At 38.6% G+C, this 20476-nt stretch overlaps 1 long non-coding RNA gene across 1 annotated transcript in view; it reads right to left on the bottom strand.

Annotated features, from left to right (window-relative positions):
- Positions 1–20476, bottom strand: part of LOC116394271 (uncharacterized) — a 413803-nt gene that overhangs the window by 90727 nt on the left and 302600 nt on the right. The window contains exon 5 of the long non-coding RNA XR_004213447.1: positions 4362–4414. This is a non-coding gene — a long non-coding RNA (uncharacterized LOC116394271). The remainder of the gene's footprint in view (positions 1–4361; positions 4415–20476) is intronic.

Raw genomic sequence — 20476 nt, 5'->3', positions numbered from 1 at the left:
ACACACTCACACACACACACACACACACACACACACACGCATGTAAATACGCACACTGGTCTCTGACACATCCCTGAGGCCGATCAGTCCATTGTACAGGCTCTCCAGTGAGCCATAGCTTTTACATATATTAAAATGAGCCTTGGGTGGAGAGCTACCCCTGAAGACTTGCTACTCTCAGTCCACAGTGCACACACTGCAGTGCAGCAGTGTTCTGTGTGTGTGAAGACAGGAGTGTAGAGAGAGCAGCAGACCATATCTGAGGCAACATTGGTCTCTTCTTCTTTTTTAGTTAAAACTTTTCTACTTCATGGGGTTCTTTAACTTTATTCACCTCTGAGATCCTAAATGATAGAATTTGGACTTTCACTGGGACTCAGACTAAGAACAACCATTATTACTTTTATCATATGAGCGGACTTCTAAGACCAGTCCAGCAGGAAGGGAAGTCTACAGTCTGAAGCAATGTTCACCTCTTCCTGTTCAAAGGAGTGAAAAAAGTCAGAAATACAGAAAAACTTCAGTGATCTCTCAAGTTTGGCATGCTCTGTGTCCTCCTTTAAAACCAAAAATAGTTTTTAACTAAAACAGTTAAAAACAGAAAGATATTTCAAGTCTTAATTATAGCACTTTGCCTTTTAATTCATCATTATAATTTGTTTAACTAATTACAATATAGAAAGTGAAGTTTCTAAATTAATCAACTGCTTATTTATTTAACACAAATAACTAAACATTGACTTTGTGTTCCCTGCAATATTTTTAAATTAGGGTTTAAAATGATGGTAAAATGGTACCAAAGTTTCTCAAGACTTAAACTTGTAAAATACAGCTTAAGTTGTTTGTCTTGTTGAGGACAATGCATTGTTGTTTTTATTTATTTTTTATTTACTCTTTCAAGGCAAAATATTGGATCCTGTAATTAATTCTTCTAATTTACAGAGAAGCCTATGAAATGATATGAATGTGTCAGAAACAGCTATTTTAAAATGCAAACTCTAATTTGTGCAGGCCTCTTACTTCCTTTTTAGATCATTGGGACTGATCCAAGGTACATCTTGGGAATAAACCGGGTTGGAACCATGTCGCCTCTTCTGCCACTCTGAAAGTTGTGAAGGTACCATCTGTGATGATATCATTCCAATGTGCTGGTACACCCAGGGATGTAGCTAAGCTTTGGGGACCATGTATAAAGCAGCCACAAACCATCCAATACCACACTTGAACCATATTACCCAGGTTACTTTCAGTCTGCATAAGAAAAAAAACTAGTAATATTTTATTCCTGCTAATTGCTGGTGTCTAAGATAACAGCTGAAAGAATGTTTTGACAATGTTGTTTGATTATGTGAATTACATACTCTTCACAAACAGGGTAATGCAAGAAAAAGCATGTCAGAATAGTTATTTCAGTCCAACTAAAGGACTTTTCTTGAGATTTGGGCCATTGACAGAGTCAGTTCCCCTATTGTACTATAAATAAAACATTTTAGGATTAGTTATTTTTATTGGTGGAAACATTTTTGTCTTTGTAATTCTTCTAACATTTATTGTTAAAATGGTGAACGTTATGAAAGAGATGGTGGTTAGGAGATTGAAAATAGAATTTCTCTTTCACTGTGATGACTGAGTTGAGGTGGCCTGAATTGACCCATCGACAAATGAGTTGGTCAGTAACAAAAAAAAAAGAACATGTGAAGGTGAACCTGGGATGGAGAGAAGAAACTTTAAGAGAGGTATCGATGTTTCTCTCACTGCAGGAATTCAAAATAAACAGCTGAAGAACTGAATATCAATTGTCAACTAGCCTTCCCTTTAATCATTTTTAAGTTGATTGATTTGTCTTTTTGGCACCCGAGGATAGTTTATAGCAAAAGTAAATATGTGCTCTTAATTTGTCCCACCTCAGCAAAATATATCATTATCCACCGAGGCAGATTTGAATGATTAGAAAGTGTCCGTCTAACTACCGGTATAGCCCTATGCTGCCTTTAATGGGGATAAAATAAATCAATATGTATATGTGACCAGTGTTGGGCTGTCAGGGCCAGCAAGGCCTTCTCTGCTGGCCTAAACAGAATCACAAAGTTAGAGCTATTTTATAATCTAATCATTTTTCTTAAATACACTACATGTATTATAATTTATAAAAATATTTGTTCCATTAGCTTATTTTCTCATTGCACAGCTACTGTCTTCCTCAGTTGCTCTGCTTCCAGTGCAGCTTGTTTTAAGTAGAGCTTTTATCCAATCAGATTTCACCTCTGTGTCTCTAGGTAAGAAGAGAGGCCCCACTGCAGACTCACACGTGAATCCCTTTGCAGTTTAAGTGAATGGGGACGATATTGTTGATTGTCATAGTGTTCAACCAATCAGATCTTTAGTTTGACATGTTGGGCGTATTCTTTGACGTGCCAGAGCCTTCGAGCTGGCCTACAAGTACGTCAGCATTAACGTGCAGCTCTGCAGTGAGGTGCAGCGTGCTCGGTCAGTGGGCGAGCACGTGACTATCGTGAAATGAAACTTACGGAAGCTGGCAAAGCTTAGTCGGAGTAGTAAGAGTTCAAATTGAAAGATATGGAAGAAATCATGACATTTTTTGCATGCTTGGTGTAGATTTTTTTTTTTTTTACCTAGCTTTGTTTTTTTAACACTGAATGGCTGAAGGAGGAGGAGAAACGGATTTGTGAGTTGGGATTTAACCGTGGGATTAAACTCTTTGTCAACAAAGAAAGGAGGGTGGAGTTTGTCTTTAAGTGAACAGCATTTGGTAAGTGAACTGCGTTTGTTGTTTGTTTTTTACATCTAATATCTGAATGGCCTGTGCCCTCAATTGTGTCGCAGAATGCGTATTGCTGCTGTTGTTTTCCCGTTAAGCTAGTTTAGCGTAGCCTCCCAGAACACGTGCAGTGCCTCAGCTGTTTTTTTTTTGTTTATTTTTGTTCCGGGCTCAGAGGTCCCACACCCCGTTGTCTCCTACGTGAGCGCAGAAAACATTGTATTTCCCACAATTTAAGCTTCTGCATTTTTCCAAATGCACTAGTATTATTCAAACGTATTGTTCGGTTTGTAAGCCTCGTACCGAACGGTTTAATACGAATACGTGTATTGTTACACCCCTAGAAACAAATAATAACCGTAGCTGTGGCGCATCATGAGGTTAATAGGAGATGGTTCAGCTGCAGGACAGCAGTGAAGGCCCAGGTATAAAATGCACGGCCCGCCACTGAAGTATACGTACATAATGTATTCATCTTCTGGACCAGAGGTTTTCAACAGGGGGTCTGCGACCCCTAGGGGGTCCGCGGAGGTACTGCAGGGGGTCCGCAAAATTTTTGGTTGATTAGACCTTTTTTTTTTTTCAAACATGAATCTGACCATTATTTTAATAGTTCAGTATTGTATGCAAGATAACAGGTATGTTTATGCATGGCAGTGGCACTAATAGGCCATCACTCATTTTCGTTTCCACATTTATGTTTACAATAAAAACGTCAATTTGAATAGCTTGTATGCATCATGCAATTGACAGACAATGTTGATATTGGCATTGGTATCAGCTGACAAGGTATGTTTATAAATGGCAGTGCCACGGCCACCCTGCTCACTGTACCTTGCACATGTTTAAAATAAAAACATGAATATATGAACCTGTGTATTATTTGAATAGCTTAGTATTGAATGCACAATAAAGAGGTATGTTTATACATGGCAATAGGCCCAGTCTAATATAAAACACAATTTTATACAATATATATAGTCGGGGGTCCCTGCTCCATCTCTCTATCAGTTTGGGGGTCTTTGGCCTGAAAAACGTTGAAGACCCCTGTTCTAGACTTTCCAAATGTTATTGGACCAAATTGATCAAGCTCGCATGTGTACCCAGAATGACAAGCACACAGATAGGCCCTGTAAGGAGACAGACAGGGCCGGTAAAAACGTTTTTGATGGTCCACCAATGTGACGGCCCATTAGGGATTTGACCCGGTATGCCAGATGGCCAGTTCTCCATTGCTAGCCAGCAAACTGTAGGCTGTGGTAGGTAAGTGTTGCAACTTACCGACCACAAAGACTGAGCAGCAGAGGCTATGTGCTCTAGTTTATATACAGTGTTAGGGGAGGGGTCATGCTAAGGATGGCTCCAGTGCGTCATTGAGCCAAGATTTCAGGAGAATTTCTAGACACTAAAGTGGTGACAAACAGTCACTTCACAATTCAGTAATATTTAGTTTAGTGTTTTCACATGTCAGCAATAAGTTTCTATCATGTATTTTGTGTTTAGAAGCAGATCTCATATTTTACTTTAACCGGACTTAAAATTCATATCTCAAGCAGAGTTTCAAAGAAGAAAGAGGACTTACCAGAAATCCCTGTCACCGGTCATGGCTTGAATTCTGCTATTTCTTCAGACAACCTGAAAGTGGAATTGGAGAAATAAAAAAGAATATTGTCTAATGATTGACTGAATCCACACTGCAGAAACAGAAAACATGTGCTTGAATTATACCAAAATGAAAAGATTGTGATCAGAAATGGAGACTGAAATACTTTTACAATGCCTTTCATCACTGAGTGTACATGACAAGTGAAGAATGAAAAATGTACACAAGAGGACGAAATGTATTTCACAATCATTTATCTCAGAGAGAACTCAGTTAACAACACAAAGAGGAAATCCACACAATCTGCCTCAGGAAGTACTCATGTGATACAGAGTGCAACTTGAACACAAGAAGAACAGTTTTAAACGTACTTATATAACGTTGCCCAGCGATGCAAAGGTACATTGTCACTACAGGACCAGATCTTTGAAATGGAGCCCACCATCCAACTAACTTGACAGTTCGTGGAAATAAAACAATACATCAGAGAAGCAGAACAATGCAGCCTCTTGATGAGCAGCTAATGAGACTATTCATTAACAACCTATTGTCTTTACTGTCAAAATAGATTTAGTTACTACTGAACCATGGCATAAACACATTTGGCGATTTGATGTATATATGTGCCAATTTATTTCAGAACTGTGATGCAGACACTAATGTTCAACTCTGCCTAAGTCGAACAAATAAATTCTGTTCCAGTGTGTCCTATCACCCTATTATCACATTCTGCACAATAGTGGAGAAATACATGAAAAATGTGCTGCCAGACAACTAAAAGACAATAACTTAAATCCTGCTGATGGAGGGATGAGCAGTTGTTGCCCAGGACAAACAGAAATGTAGTCTGGAAATCCATCTCAGGTTTGGCTAAGAAAGACTTTTGAAGATTTGATTCCAAGACAAAGTTGAAAAAAGGTTTTGCATTATTAGCAATTTAAATCTGGCACAAACAAGTAAGACTGGTCAACACTAAAGGCCATCCTTTTTGAGGGTTGGGTGGACATGTCATACTCACCACACTACTGCTCTGAATTTAACCGAAATACTCTTCACTTTCACAAATTGTTTCAAAGTGATTTGACACTGTTGTTTGTTTTACAATCTCTGTTTAGATAGCATCAGTGACACTGAGCACTTTCTTGCATTAAAAGTCCAGATGATAGTGTGCACATGCAACTCTAGTAAAGGAGAGCAAAGGCAGAACCCATAGCAAAAAGACATGCCTCCTAGGGGCAACGTTTTGACCTTCTCCATAAAGTCAAATATCCACACCACATGTGACACACCGGCAGGAAGTGTTGACTCATAGTTTCTTGATTTATAGGCAATAGAGGAAGGACCGAAGAATACTAAGACTATATCTAAACAAATACATTTTTGTTTAATACTGGGGTTTTAAAACAAAAAAGATCTCCGTCCACACGGGCGTTTCAGCATAAACGTAGCAAAAGATGTCTTTTCAAATGGAAACATAGTAGAGTGGACACGGCCTTAGAAAGACATAACTATTGTGTAATTGGAGACCTACATAATACTGGATTCAACAAGACAACATGGACGACATTTTGGGTTTGCATTCAAGCTAGGGTTGGTAACGTAGGTATCTGTGGCTGTCGCAGGACTGTAATAAGCCTGTCCAATCATTTTGTTTGGCCCAGCCTGTTTACCGTCTTGCTCGCCTGCCTGCACTCTTTTACAAGCTGCTAGCTTGACAGTTGTAAGTACAAACAATGGACAAGTTTGTTGTTTATGTTCATAATGATAATTTTTGGGGAGTGGCTTTTGAGGGAAGCCTGTAAGGGGCATGCTGTAAGTGTTGCAGACTTTCTCGCTAGATTTAGCAGCTTTTGGACCTAGCCCTACTGTCTGCTTTCATTGGAAAGGAGTTGGCAACACTAAGCTGGGTTTTTCAGTTGGATTATTTTTAAAAGCTAGCGTACTCTTGCTGGCTTCGCCAATGTTGCAGACCCCAGCTCTAACAGAAGGCTAAGCAGCTGAAGCAGAAAATTGAAACAACAATTTAGAAAATAGAAGAGTGTCTTAGTAAAATAATACAAATATATACTCATTGAGGAGGGGAAATTAGAAATGAATCATTGTCTCTAATAGAAGCCCGTTTATGTAATAAAGACTCCATTAGATGTTGCACTTGCCTTTCCCCTTCCATTGTATTCACCAACAAGTGGTTGCTTGTTCATTGCACAACCTGCATATTTCATGGTAGAGTGTATTGAGACTCACTTTGTGTGGTGGTGTGTCAAGAGTCATGAAATATAATCCATTGTAATCCAAGTATGTGGCTAGCTAACTTTAGGTAATGTTTAGCTTGTCATTTAAGCAGTTGTGTCGCGTAAGCTATACACAAGTATACGGCCTATTCCTACTCATTTTTCAGGTGTCCACCCACTTCTAAATCCCCTCTGAAGAGCATCTTTGTTATACATTGTTTGAGGTTATATTGCATAATTGTAAAAAACATCACTAATGTATGTAATGAAGCTGTTATTTTTCTCAGTTTGACAATCTAAGCAGTGACAACGCATTTGTTAAGGTTGTGAGGACTGTAGATGATGATAGTTGTTGTTTTGTTTAAATACGCAGAATTAAAATTTTAAACCACCATGGCTAATATGTGCTAACTTCAGTTGTCAGCTTTGTCGATGTCTCATTTTTGTAAATAATTTGTCTACCAAAAAATGTTATCAATAAGAACTTTAATAACTGATCAATGAAGCCCATTGTATTTACGAATGGATGACAGGCGCCATCATACACTAAACATCTGCAGAAGATGACATTCTTTGGAGTCTATCGGAATCTATCTTTACATAACACTCAAACAATGCATGTTTAAGGGTTATGTACATGTTTCAAGCATGTTCACACATACATCTGCATCCCTGTGTCATTTTTTAAATGATGATTAAAGATAGAAATCTACTAAGCATGGTGCTCATTGAAAATTCACACTTTGAGGTCACACTATCCACCCTGCCCCTCCCTCTGTCCCTCCCTACTTGAACTTGTGAACTCTACATTCCTTTTCCATAGTGAGGAAAGTTAGAGCAACCACCAGAGTTGTTCCAAAGGGCCTCCAACTGGAAACAGTGAAATGTGGAGAGAGAAAGACAGATAGAAAAGAGGGATGGATGTTAGGGAAAATTTAAACATTATTTATACATAATTCGATTATTAATCGATTATTTAACGTGATCTGGAATGCAGTACACATTTATTTAGCTTTTGGGATGCTGTAATCCGTGGTGTTGTACAAGACTACGTTACATCTTATGGACATATTAACAAGATCAAGAACAACACATCGTACAATGGGAATTGTGGCTCAGTGGTAAAGCAGGGTGGTCTTTCAGTTAGAAGATCGGTGGTTTGATCCCCTCGTTAGTCCATGTCGATGTGTCCTTGGGCAAGACACTTAACCCCAATTTGGCCCTGCAGGCTGTTCCGGTGTATGAATGGGAATGTTAGATAGTCCTGATGGTCAGGTGGCACCTTGCATGGTAGCTCCTGCCATCAGTGTGTGAATGGGTGTGAATGGGTGAATGATGACATGCAGTTTTAAAGCGCTTTGAGGGGCCGGAAGACCAGAACAGAGTACAAGTACAAGTCAATTTACATTAAAATATCCATAAAGGAATGTATTCCAGGGCTGTATTTGTCAAAAAATACAATTTGTACAGTTGTCCATATTATTTTCTGGTGTTTTCGGAAATTTAGTGTGTAAATTTGTACATTAACATTAAAGTGTATTTAAGAGTAAGATTACAACAAGACTGACTGCATATACGTACATACTGAATACGTTGGGTAAGTAAGTCCCATACAAGATCTATACATCATTTTCAAACAGTTTTTATGCTAATGTCTATTTTACCTTATTGTTACACTGCTGTCTCTTTGTTGTCCACATAACCCTTTCCAGCAGAGTTTAACATAAGGGATCACTCACATGGGACACAGTATTGGCTGCATAGCTTGGCCACTTTCTTCTTCTTTCAATTTGTTTTCCCTCCACCTCAAGAAGGTCGCAGGCCAGACTACAGAACACAGCTGATAGTGATTCAGTGCCTCGTCAGGCACACTTCACCACAGTGGTTCTCATGCAGTCCATGTCATCAGAGCAGACTCGTTTCAACTTCAGCTCTCATACTGATAAATATTGAAGTTGAAGCTGGGGACAGAGACGCTGAGCAGTGAATAGCTGTTCCTGGCACCTAAATAGTTTTAGCTCCTGATTTGTCAGTAAGCACTCCTGCTTTCCTGTCAAGGCTCATTTGCTGCAGTCTTGCTATGTATGTCATTTAATGTACAGCTGTTCAAGTTCATGGGGGAAGGACAGCTCTACCATTTGCAGTCATGGTGATCTCAACAATCCCATAGCTGCCCATTTTACACAGGCACAGCACCCTGTTGGAGCAGTCACAGAATTGGATAGGGCAAAGTGTCCAGACATGGATTGGACATGGACAGTGAGGTCAGGGAAACATCTTGCAAATTTTGCAAGATGTTTCAACAGTGAATTTGTTGATAAGAAATAGATACATCACCTAATTATGTTATTGACATTTCTTGATAGGATAGAAGTTGTAAAAAACAGCACTGTAAAAGCTGTAATTTAGAGCCACATTAGTTGGTTTCTGACCACTAAGGGGAGGCAGAACTCCAAAACAAGCTGACACATGCACTTCCCCAGGCCCTGTTCTTTAAATGTGGCTGAACTAATTCAGGCTAATATGTTGTCATTTGGATAAATAATCCTGTTTATTGACATCCGGCTAAATTGTCTCTTTGAAAGCACTTTGAGGATTGATTTGTCAAACCTGGATGGATTTATCTTGAAAAACAGTATGATTTTATTTAAACTTTGAAATAAAGGCAAAGTAGAGAGTTGAAACCATCACAGCATTCATATGATTGGCTGAGTGCTGATCATATGATTGCAGTTACATGAGGAAAGTGTATTTGGAACCCTTCCAGCATGTACTAGAGCAACAGATTCTTGGGGAACAAAGTTTATGTGTATTTCTGTATTTTTTTCTGTAATGGACTTGACAGAGACTGTTGGAGCCAAATATGGTGTTGTTATTCTCTGTGTATACATTGGGTGGCGCTATACTAACGTCCTGTGCTCTGTCTCTATATCTATGGAAATCACTGCTGTTGTCAGGTGTTTGACCCTGGAAGGGCAAAGGGTTTTGACCGCTTTACGCTATATGGTAACAGTGTGTGTTAATGCAACTGGTGCGTTTGATGTCGGTAGAAAGAACGGGACTGTCTGTACGTTGTTCCACGCCGAGAAAATAAACGAACTATCATTCAACCAACTTGTCTGTGATGATGTACCCGATGTAACGCACATCCAAGGTAATCTAGACTACACCAGCGCGTCAACCAGGTCACTCCAGAGGGAAAGACTCCTCAGTAGCTTACAGAAGAAGACTGGGCTTCTTTAACAGAGACTTTGAAATCCTACACTTGAAAGTCTGCTATGAAAAAGTAACCTTACCATAAATTTCCCCAAGAGAAGCTTTAATTGCATTCACAGTTTTCAGCAAAGTGAGTTCTTCACATAATCATTAAATATGTTTTGGTATTTAGTGTTCCCATTTGAATGTCAAGTTAAATTTGGTATGTTTTGGCTCCATTGGTCTTTTAACAATCAGAATATTTAAATTGAGTTTGTTTATCTTTGCTCACAGTATCTCAAAAATATATTTGGTTTGGTCCTTTTTTAGTGTACTAACTTTTTTTGTTGAAGTGAATACCAAAGTATGAACTCTTAATTCTAATTATTAAACCAACATATCATAGTGATTTTTTAATAGCCTGCATGTTATCCTCTAAAATCACTCTTGTTACAAATCTAAGGGAGTGAGACATTTGTATTTGAAACTTTAGTTGGTATGTATCGTTAGTAAGTATGGAGTTCACCCTAAAACATCATATGTGATTAATGGAAATTGGATAATACCTCACCCGCTCCATCGCTAACTGTAGCTTCCATCAAACTATCACAACAGGAGATATGAATTCCCCCTTCCCTCTCACATACTCTGTAGCTCTCTCATAGCCGACTAGCTGACTGGCTAACTCGCTAGCCCTACTGCTATCAAACCAGGGAGGAAGTGCTAAAGTAGTAAAGCCTGCCTCTTACTTGATTTGATTGGCTGCCTGACGAGTGGTGCGATTCCGCTAACTTAATTATCCACGTAAGAAGGACGGGGCCCAAATATAGTATAAAACAAGCCCTCCAAACTAAACAACAAAATATGTCATTGTCCTCCAACACGACTCACCTGAACATTGTTTGGTTCGACTCTCACTACTGGCAGGATGGCATTGTTAAAGGAACTAGGCCGGTAAGGGAAAGAGTGATTTTAGCTTGGAGCATTATGCACTCACTAAATTAACCTGCATCTCACCAGGATTTACTGTGCAGAAATATTCAAAACTAATATAGCAGCACAATAACTAGAAATACATTCTCCTGTATCTCAAAACACAGGTTTTACAGAGCAGCTCCACTCAGTTAACCATTGCAGCACAACAGCACACAAACACAATTACATTACAACTGCAAATTGGAAGAAATTACATTGGAGTGTTTTCAAATGTGTAAATGTGAATGTTTCTGTGTGACTTAATGAATTTGAGTCCAATATTGAATCTCATTTTAGCTCTGTCTCCACCAACGCCTGAAAAAAAATATAACGCTCTTTCTCCATCAGCTAGTCTCACTGTGTCTGTCTGCTGTTTGCTGCTGGGCAGGTAGTGTGCAGTGGGATTGTCAAAAGTTGGATTGCTGAAAACAGCTGCCTGCTGCTGCTGGAAACGTGGCTGATGAGGAACGGGAGACTATACCACCAAACAGTAAATACAAAGCTTTCTTTCCTCGCCCTCGTCTTGTCCTGGGACTGATACTGGCTTAACTATTTTAACAAGGATTAAAGGATTAATGTCTTTACACTTGAACTATATGTGTTGGAGGTGAGCTTGTACTTTTGGACTATGCTATTCTGTGTTCTATATTGGTAAGCCTCAGCATGCTAGCTAGCTGGCAAGGTTAACTTTTTGTGCACACTAACTGCCCAGGAGCATACAGTCTATTCATTCCTGCACAGCTGTGAGAGGGTGCACACACGCACAAATCAAGCACAAATTGCAGTATGCAGCATTAATCAGAATTCTCCTCGCAACAATCACATAATGTCCGCCGCCTTTTTGTGCTTTATTTAAACGAGTAAGTAAGTGGAGCTCAAGAGTTGGCTTGGATCTTATTTTTCCTCCTTTGAAATATGCACCAACGTCTACAACTCTTTACTGTTGAGATTCTCAGTAGTGAACTGGAATGCTTCCTTTGAGCTGTTGCTTTACACTACATGAGCAATTGAATCCATACTGGAAAATAACACAAACTCATAACTATATAGTCCAATTCAATACACTGTTAATAATCGAATAAGTTCTTAAGATGGAGATGTGTAATATGTCGATATTAGATGGTTATATCAGTTGGAGTTCTATCAGTTTCAGTTCTGTCTCCAGTGTTTCTCCTCCATACAGCGAGGCAGCCCTGCTGCTGTGATTGCTCTGATTAATGTGACATGCAGTTAACACACCAGTCATAATTTAGTATTAATGAAAAATGACATTTGCTCCGCGTGTTCTTCACCTCTGTTTTGAAAGATGGAAATAACAGCAATAACAGGCGAACCAGCTGTACAAGTGACGTAATTTCTTTTTCAATCTGTGAATTTTGTGTTTCATTACCCTGCAGGGCTACATTTTTTTAAATAGGAAATTTGATGGTTGCACTGTTCAGGAACTTGCAAAATAGTTCAACACAAAAAGGAATTGTGATACGATGGAGGATTGTGATCCTGTCTGAAAAAAAAAATCTATTTTTGCCATATCGCCCCACTATATTATGAATTAATTTTATTATGAAAAAAAAGAAAAATGACAGTTCTTTTTAAAAAGAGCTATGGAAATAAGGGAAAAAAAAAGGAATGAACTGCAAAAAAAGAGATGACAAACCCAAGTGGTGACTTTGGGGAATAGACAGTCGCCACTCAATGTCTGCACCATTGTGGGTATAGCAGGGGAGCAAAAAAGTGTCCCTGCCCTGACCTGGAAGAGACTGACAGCATGTATCACAGAGAGAGAGATAGAGAGAGAGAAAGAGAGAGGGGGAGGGGGAGGGAGAGAGAGGGGAGACACAGAAAGAGAGAGAGAGAGAAAGAGAGAGTTTGTGTGTAAGTGTGACAGATAGAGTGACAGGGACAGCAAAGCACTAGCGTCCCCAGCGATTGTGGTTTCTTGTCTGGTAACGTATTCAGTCCTGACAGACACTGAAGGCTGAATAAGGATTTACTGGACTGGACCGTTACAGACAGAAAGATACATTTGAAATGAACTGATTAACTCGGCTAAAGGCTGGCAAACCAATTAATTTATCAAATACAATATTTATCAATAACTGATAAGTCATTATCGTTTTTCTTTATTCATGAAGCTAATCGATTATGTTAATTGAGCAACCTACTAACTTTATGTGAAGTTAATGTGCAGTGCCAACAAACATTTTTGTCAACCAAGGTTTATATTGAAAAATCTGTACTTGTACTACGACTCTCTCTCATCATCTCATCATTCTTCAAAAGGAAAATACATGGAAAACGCAATATGAATCCAGAAGAGACAAAATTACAATTTTGTGCAAAAAGTGAAATATATTTATGAAGAACCCAAACATGTGAGTTTGTAAAAAAGAGAAATTGAAGACCCAGGGTGTTGTTTTAACTCCTAAATACATGGGTGTTTTTACTAACATTCCTATAGGTCCTTACTGATCCAGCATTTACATAACACAGATTCATCGTATATTAGGATAATGTTGGTTGTAAACTTTCCAGAACAGATTATTTACAAACACAAACACACAAAGATATATTTTTGCCATTTGTGATATTTAAAAAAAAAAGTATAAATGTCAAAGTTTTTTTAAAATTAAAAAAAAAAACATTTAAACAATTAAAAAATTTTTTTTTAATAGTTCAGCTTTACCTTCTGTTAACCTCCTCAGCTGTCACTGCTGAGCTGAGCTCACCACTCATGCAGAAGGCTAAACTACTAAACCACAGGAGAGAAGAGAGAGCCTGCTGTTGGGCTCATCCTCTGTCTTCCAGTTCAACATTTAATGTATGGTGGAACTAGAAAGCCGACCAGCGGACTGCTGGCTACTTAGCCAGCCTGCTATTCCCGCCATGCTACCAGGCAACACTGGCCACAGAGAATGATCCAAACAGAGTTGACATTCATCTGGCGATAGCAATGTGCTTTCCTACACTGTGACAAGATTGTGTGAATGAAGCATTAAGTTGTTAAATCTTATTCCTTAACAGCTGGCTAGTTGGCCAGCTACCATGCTAATTTCTAAGTTTATTTAGTCCAATGGTCAGGACTACTGTTTTTTCCTAAAATATAATGGAATCAATAGCCAAAACAGGATGAATGAGTTAGACAGGGTTTAATACAGTCCCATAATGTAAAGACTCAAGGTAGGCCTAAGCATTGAAGGGTTAATGATACACAGTATCTGGTAGGTAAATGTTGATATTAATCTTAAATATCCATGTACCATGTTGGGTCAGGCATCTTAGATTTTTATAACAAGTTTACCAAATATTTTCTTTAAAGGAACTGATCAAGTTGCCTAATGCAGTTTGTATAAAATACTGTAGCTAGAGGTCCAAATGTATGGAAGCCCTAAATGACTATTATTCAAACTTTAAAAAGAATATTGTTATCTTTTAATTTGTATGGCCCGAGTTGCGCGTCCTCGTCAGGACTATTCTCTACAGGTGAGCGCGAGCGCCAGTGCGAGCACTTCTCGTCCAAGACCCGTTTGAGAGGAGAACTTTGGCAGAGAAACTGCAGGTGACAGAGCTGATCCCAGATCAACCTGATCTTGCAATCAGACAGCAGACTAGCGGGAAAGGGAAGCAGTCCATGCAAAGCTTCTCTACTAGCTGTACACCAGACAGGTTAGACTAGTTGGATGCAGTCATGCTAATAACTTATTTAGCTTTTTAAAACAACAGGGACAGACCCAGCATGGACAGTTTAGGGAGTGAGGGATATGAAGCACCTGTCTGAGATATATAGTTATAAATAAATAATTGTATATATATATATTTATATATACATGGATAACTCTGTCAAGCTAAGTAGACATCTTTTCTTGTACGTAGTTGTCCTCAGTCTAATTTGCTTAACTTGGTCATGGAGGCATCAACATTTATTTGAGACCTGTAAATTAACAGTGAAAACTCATCAAAGCTTAAAATCCAAAGAATTATTATTAGGGCCCAAGCACCGACGTAGTCGGAGCGGAGGACCTATTGTTCATCTAATGTTTATTCGGGCCCGAGCACCGACGTAGTCAGAGCGTAGGCCCTATTTTGTATTCTAATGTTTATTATTAGGGCCCGAGCACCGACGTAGTCGGAGTGTAGGACCTATTGTTCTTCAAATGTTTATTAGGGCCCGAGCACTGACGTAGTCTGAGCGGAGGACCTATTGTTTTCTAATGTTTATTATTATTATCGTGCGTGTTTCGTCGCAAAAAGGAGGTGCTTGGGATACTGGAAATTTGGCACGCAAGCCAGTTTTTGTGAAAATTGCAGTCTGATTGGGGTGGAAATATTGGCTCGATAGCGCCCCCTATTGAGTAGCCCCAACATTGGGTTTCACCTAGCTGTATTACATTTGGTAGGTATGTGGAACGTGACGGGACGTACAAAAGATCCTCTTCGAATTTTTCACTAAACCAAACAGGAAGTCGGACATTTTGAATTTGACGTTTTTGGACCATTTCAAGGCGCCGTACTTCAACAAACTCCTCATAGAGATTTAACCCGATCAACTTCAGATTCGGTCAGTATGCTCTTGAGACCTTGGCAGTGAAAAGTTACTCAAAGATCAAAAAGTTATCACACTATGTATCCGTGGCGTTGCGGCAAAAAAACACCATTCGCCATGAAACAGGAAGTTGTAACTCGGCCGTACATTGTCTAATCTGCTCCAAATCTCTCATATATCATAACATCCTGACCCGGAACACATCTATATGACAATTTAGAATCATAGTAATAGTGCCACCTAGTGGCAACCAGAATTTGTAAGTTGTGTACTTTGACATCCTGCTCCTCACAGATTAATCAGATCCCTCTCAAATTTTGTCAGAAAAGCCTTAAGACCTTGATAATGCTTCATTGTGAAGATTGTAAGAAGTTGTAAAAGGGCGGCGACGTGGCTGCTCGGCAAATTTCGATCCTTCGCCATGAACGAATAAACTGATGTAACTCGACTCCACATAGTCAGATATTTTCCAGATTTCACATGTTTGATGAGACTGCAGTCCTGAAGACATCCACAGGCCAATTTTGAATCATAGTCATAGCGCCACCTACTGGTAACAGGAAGTTAAAGTCTCTATACTTTGGCTTGTTTCTCTTAGTAAGTAAATCAGATCAACATCAAATTAGTTCCATACAAATGTAAGAAGTTCATAATGGCAGTTCAGGAAGTTTTTGATGTTTCGTCAAACGCCGTTGCCGTGGCGACGCAGTCTTCGCCGTGAAAAACGAAGGTGCTTTTGAGGGGCTAAAAATGGGCAAACTTGGCACACAGGTTTAAAGCCCAAAATGTTGTTACATATTATGGTTTTAATGCTTCAGAGTGGCAAGTCGGCTTGATAGCGCCCCCTACAACATTTCGATGAAGCAGCCCTCGCAGTACGTTTCACCTAGATGTATAAAATTTGGTGAGCAGATGTATCACATGAAGACTTAAAAAAAGTCTAAGGGGTCCATGCTCTAAACCCAACCAGAAGTCAGCCATTTTTAATGACTGTCATGCCAATATTAACTCATAGTCATAGCGCCCCCTACTGATAAGCATGGACGTAAGCAGGATTCTATAATTACATTGGCCCAAACACTGAACTTATTACTGAAACAGGGATCGTGGGCACACTATCAAAAAAAGACTTCTCTGATCAAAATATGTGCAAACTAAGATGTTTGGAGAGCAGAAATTGGATAAAAATGGTTTCCAAATCGCGCTTGTACGTGGAGTTTTCATTAATAGTAAATTTGATTTTTTTTTGTTCATTTTGGAACAGCCCATAATGTAAAGTAATTTCATTGTTTAATAAAATCAAACTGCACCCAGCCTAATTTGTATGATAGATTCTTCTACATTGGCTCACCTTTTGGCTTAAACAAAACAATTTATACATTCTCCTATTTCTCCTCGACTCTTCCAGCTTTGAGTCACTCAGCAGTGATTGTCAGAGCCACCTGCACAAACAAATGACCTGCATTTACTTTGACAGTCTGTTATGTTACTAACTGTGCATTCACACACATTCAGTTTTTTGTCAATTTTTACAGAATTACAGTTATGATTGTATTCGGAGGTACACTCAAAACATTCGAGGCTTAAGACCTGGCTATGCTGCTGGTCGACACAGGAAATACCATTTAACTCGTGCATGCAGTGTTTGATGGTCACAGAAATGCATGACCGCATCCACCAGAGTCCTGCCAGTACCCTCGACGTGCGTGTATATGCGAGGGCCCAATCAATGTTGCTTGCAGATTTAATTGGATTTGGTCTTTTCTTGACAATAAAATGTTCTCCTTAAATACAGAGGATTAGGGTTAATACTAGATCATAGCATTTGTATACCTGCCTCCTTCTTAATATACAATTTGTATTACTTTCATGGATTTATTTGTTTCTTTTGTTCACACAAACAAGGTTTTGTGTTCTCCCCATATGTGCGTCAGTTTCCTCCCACAGTCCGGTCAGGTTTGGTGAACTGGAAAACTGTCAGCCTGCAGGCCTGTGATATTGTATTGGATCTACACTGCCATTCACCTCATGCATGCTGGAATCAACGTATCCTCATACAATGGTTCGTATGATATCCTACAAAAACCTACTCCTCATATTTTGTGCATTTTCCTACAAATTCCGCTCGCTACATACATCTTCCATCTTCACAAGAAACAACTTAGTTAGGTTTACGCAGCAAAACCACTTACTTAGATTCAGGGATAGGTCATTGTTTGGGTTAAAAATAACCACGGAAGTGCTGTGACTAAAGTTACGTGACAAAAACATCAACATTGACTTCTCGTTTCACATGGGGAATGAACTGTGGTCTCCTGGCTGGAAGATCGCTGTTTGCTGGACCCATCCACCTCCACTATTGGTGTTGTCTTGTCCTGGTTTTAAAGGCTGCATAACACAAAGTATTGTGATTTTCTGAACTTACCAAATGTTTGTGTTATTTATCTTTACCCATTTAGTCATTTAGCCAATATTAATGATACATACTTTTTTAAAATCTCATTATGAAAATATTTTTGCAACAACACAAATAGTCAAGCCTACAATATCGTTGCGATATTTATATTGAGGTATTTGATCAAAACTATTGTGTTATTTGCTTTTCTTGAACTTCAGGTGCAATTACACCTTGAAAGAGCTATATAAATAGTTAAGACAGTGAAATGAATCAAACATATAATAGAAACAGCAGCTGTTCTCTGCCTCTCCTCCTCTTCCGATCTCTCCATCTCTGCAGCCTTCCCAAAATCCATCCATACCCCTAAATAAAGAGGTTAACATGACCGGGCCTGGATTCTAAATGTGATTACTGAAGTGATTTTTTAGCCCATCCAACCACTAATGTGACAGGCAGCCATTTTCCACTAGAGTTACACAAACACACACACACAAACCCAACACCCTCATGCAGACATACACACCACATCTTGCGATACACACAATTACACACACACACACACACACAAGCACACACTCAAACAAACACAAACAAACTCCCCAGACTCTCATAAAATTAGATGGACAGAGATGAGAGGAGGGATGGGTAAAAGGTGGTGGTGGTGGAGGTAGAGGAGGAGGGGTCAGGGACAACTGGGGAGGGAGGAATTTGATTGTTATTGCTTCCTCTGGGTCTGTGCAAGCGTGTGTGTGTGGGTTCGGGTGGTCGGGAGAGAGCGAGAGATAACGGCGATGAGAAATAATACGAAGAGAAAAACATAAAGAGAAGAAAGAGACAAACAAAGAGAGACATACGACATCAACAACAATACACTCATGTACAGTTTGTCAAAAGGATACACCATTCAAATGAATTGCTCCCTCCTTGCTAGCGTTACGCATGTTTAGGAGAGTTGAGTTGCTCAGTCAGCTAAAAGAAAACCGATTATTATTATTATTATTATTATTATTATGTTATCAATTCATAAAGTCATAGTTTGTTAGGAGTTCATGTGAGGTGAGCTTCTTTTGAGGAAAATCATTTGTAGTATAATCTTTGTTTCATAAAATAAAAAATAAAAATGACTGACTCTCTGAAAGTGTTGAATAAAGGCAATTTATTGTTACTTAAGATGAATATGTATTTTCTTTTCAAGGACCAGAAAAATAAACAGATTATGCATTTCAATTAAATTTAAGTACCACGATTTGCATGTTAAAAAATGGTGTGACCAATATATAAAAATCTATAATCAGAATAGTTTGTTGGCATTTGGCATATTGTGCATTTTCAACACCATTTGATTGTGCATTGTAAAAAGGGTCGTGTCGTTTTTTTTTACTGTGCAGTATGAATTTCTTGTTAATACTTAAAAAAACATACATTTGAAAAGCAAATATCTCTAACCAAGGTCGTCATATTATGCAGATAATAAGGTTAAAATAAGACGCAGATAAATTTACTATTTACGTTAAAGATTCATATTTCACATGTACATCAACAAATTAAATATGATACTTTGCGATGGATTAAACTAACTAATTAAGTATAATAGATCAAATTAGCTCCACTTTAGTACCATTGCCTCGCAGCAAAAGGCTTTTTCTCCGGATGCTCCCACGGTCCCAACCATGCAGGTTAGGCTAATTGGAGACCCGATGCCAGCTGATATCAGCTCCAACCCGCCGTGGCACACTATATAGTTTATGGATGGATAATAATACGTCAGATTTCATAAATACAATTTCAAAAGGGGTCATTCTTCATAAGGAATACTTTCACTCTTGATATTTCAGTAATTTTGCTGATCTTTACGGTTATGAAAAATATAGAATGTTTCCATTAAATAACATTTATGGAAACTCTTATTGGTCCTATAGTTTCTTAATAATTTAGTACTGTTACTGGAAGGAGCCACATAACTTGGCATTAAAAATGAGGGGAAAACAGATGTTTTTGTTGATAAGTCAGAACTCATTTATTCATTTTGAGTTTTTAACAAAGAATTGGGAAATCATATTGTAATAAGATATTTTTATTGAGTTAATTTGCAAAAGCAGTTATTTTTGTACTAAAATAACTGCTGAAATCTTATTCTACTAATAAATATGAATATTAGTTACATTAAAATTAGCACAGATCATTTTCCTTTCCAGGAACTTTCCTATAAATTTACAGCAACATACAATATATTATTTAGGAAATGACTAGAAAACAATGGGACCCTTAGAATAAAGTGATACCTAGTATTTGTACACTATGATTTAGTAACTTGTGTAAAATATTTAAATTTGTTTTTCATCAGTGGTAACAAAAGGGTTATAAAAAGAAAGGAAAACAACTTTTTGGAATGTAAGTAATGCCATAAACTAGAGTCACACAGAATTCTGTGCTTCAAACAAACTGGGTGTTTTTTGTATTTTCTATGGCTCTGGCATTATGATAGAAGCTTGTGTTCAGTTTAACAATAAATGGCAATGGAGCACATATGATGCCAAAAGGAATACAAGGAACACAAACCCCCGAAATCTGCTGTGAGAGAAACGAGAGGGAGAACGCAGAGTCTTATCTCTTCGTTTCTCTCTGTCTGGCTCTCCCTCGCTCTCTACCCTCCTAGACAAATGTGACACTCGGGACTTCCCTCTTTCCACTCTCCCTTGATGGATAGCACACTCTCTCTCTCTCTCTCTCTCTCTCTCTCTCTCTCTCTCTC

This window comes from Anarrhichthys ocellatus, unplaced genomic scaffold (assembly GCF_004355925.1).
Source record: "Anarrhichthys ocellatus isolate YVR2014 unplaced genomic scaffold, GSC_Weel_1.0 scaffold38, whole genome shotgun sequence".
NCBI lineage: Eukaryota > Metazoa > Chordata > Actinopteri > Perciformes > Anarhichadidae > Anarrhichthys > Anarrhichthys ocellatus.
The sequence above is the reverse complement of the archived record's forward strand: the minus strand, read 5'-3'. Positions and strand labels throughout refer to the sequence as shown.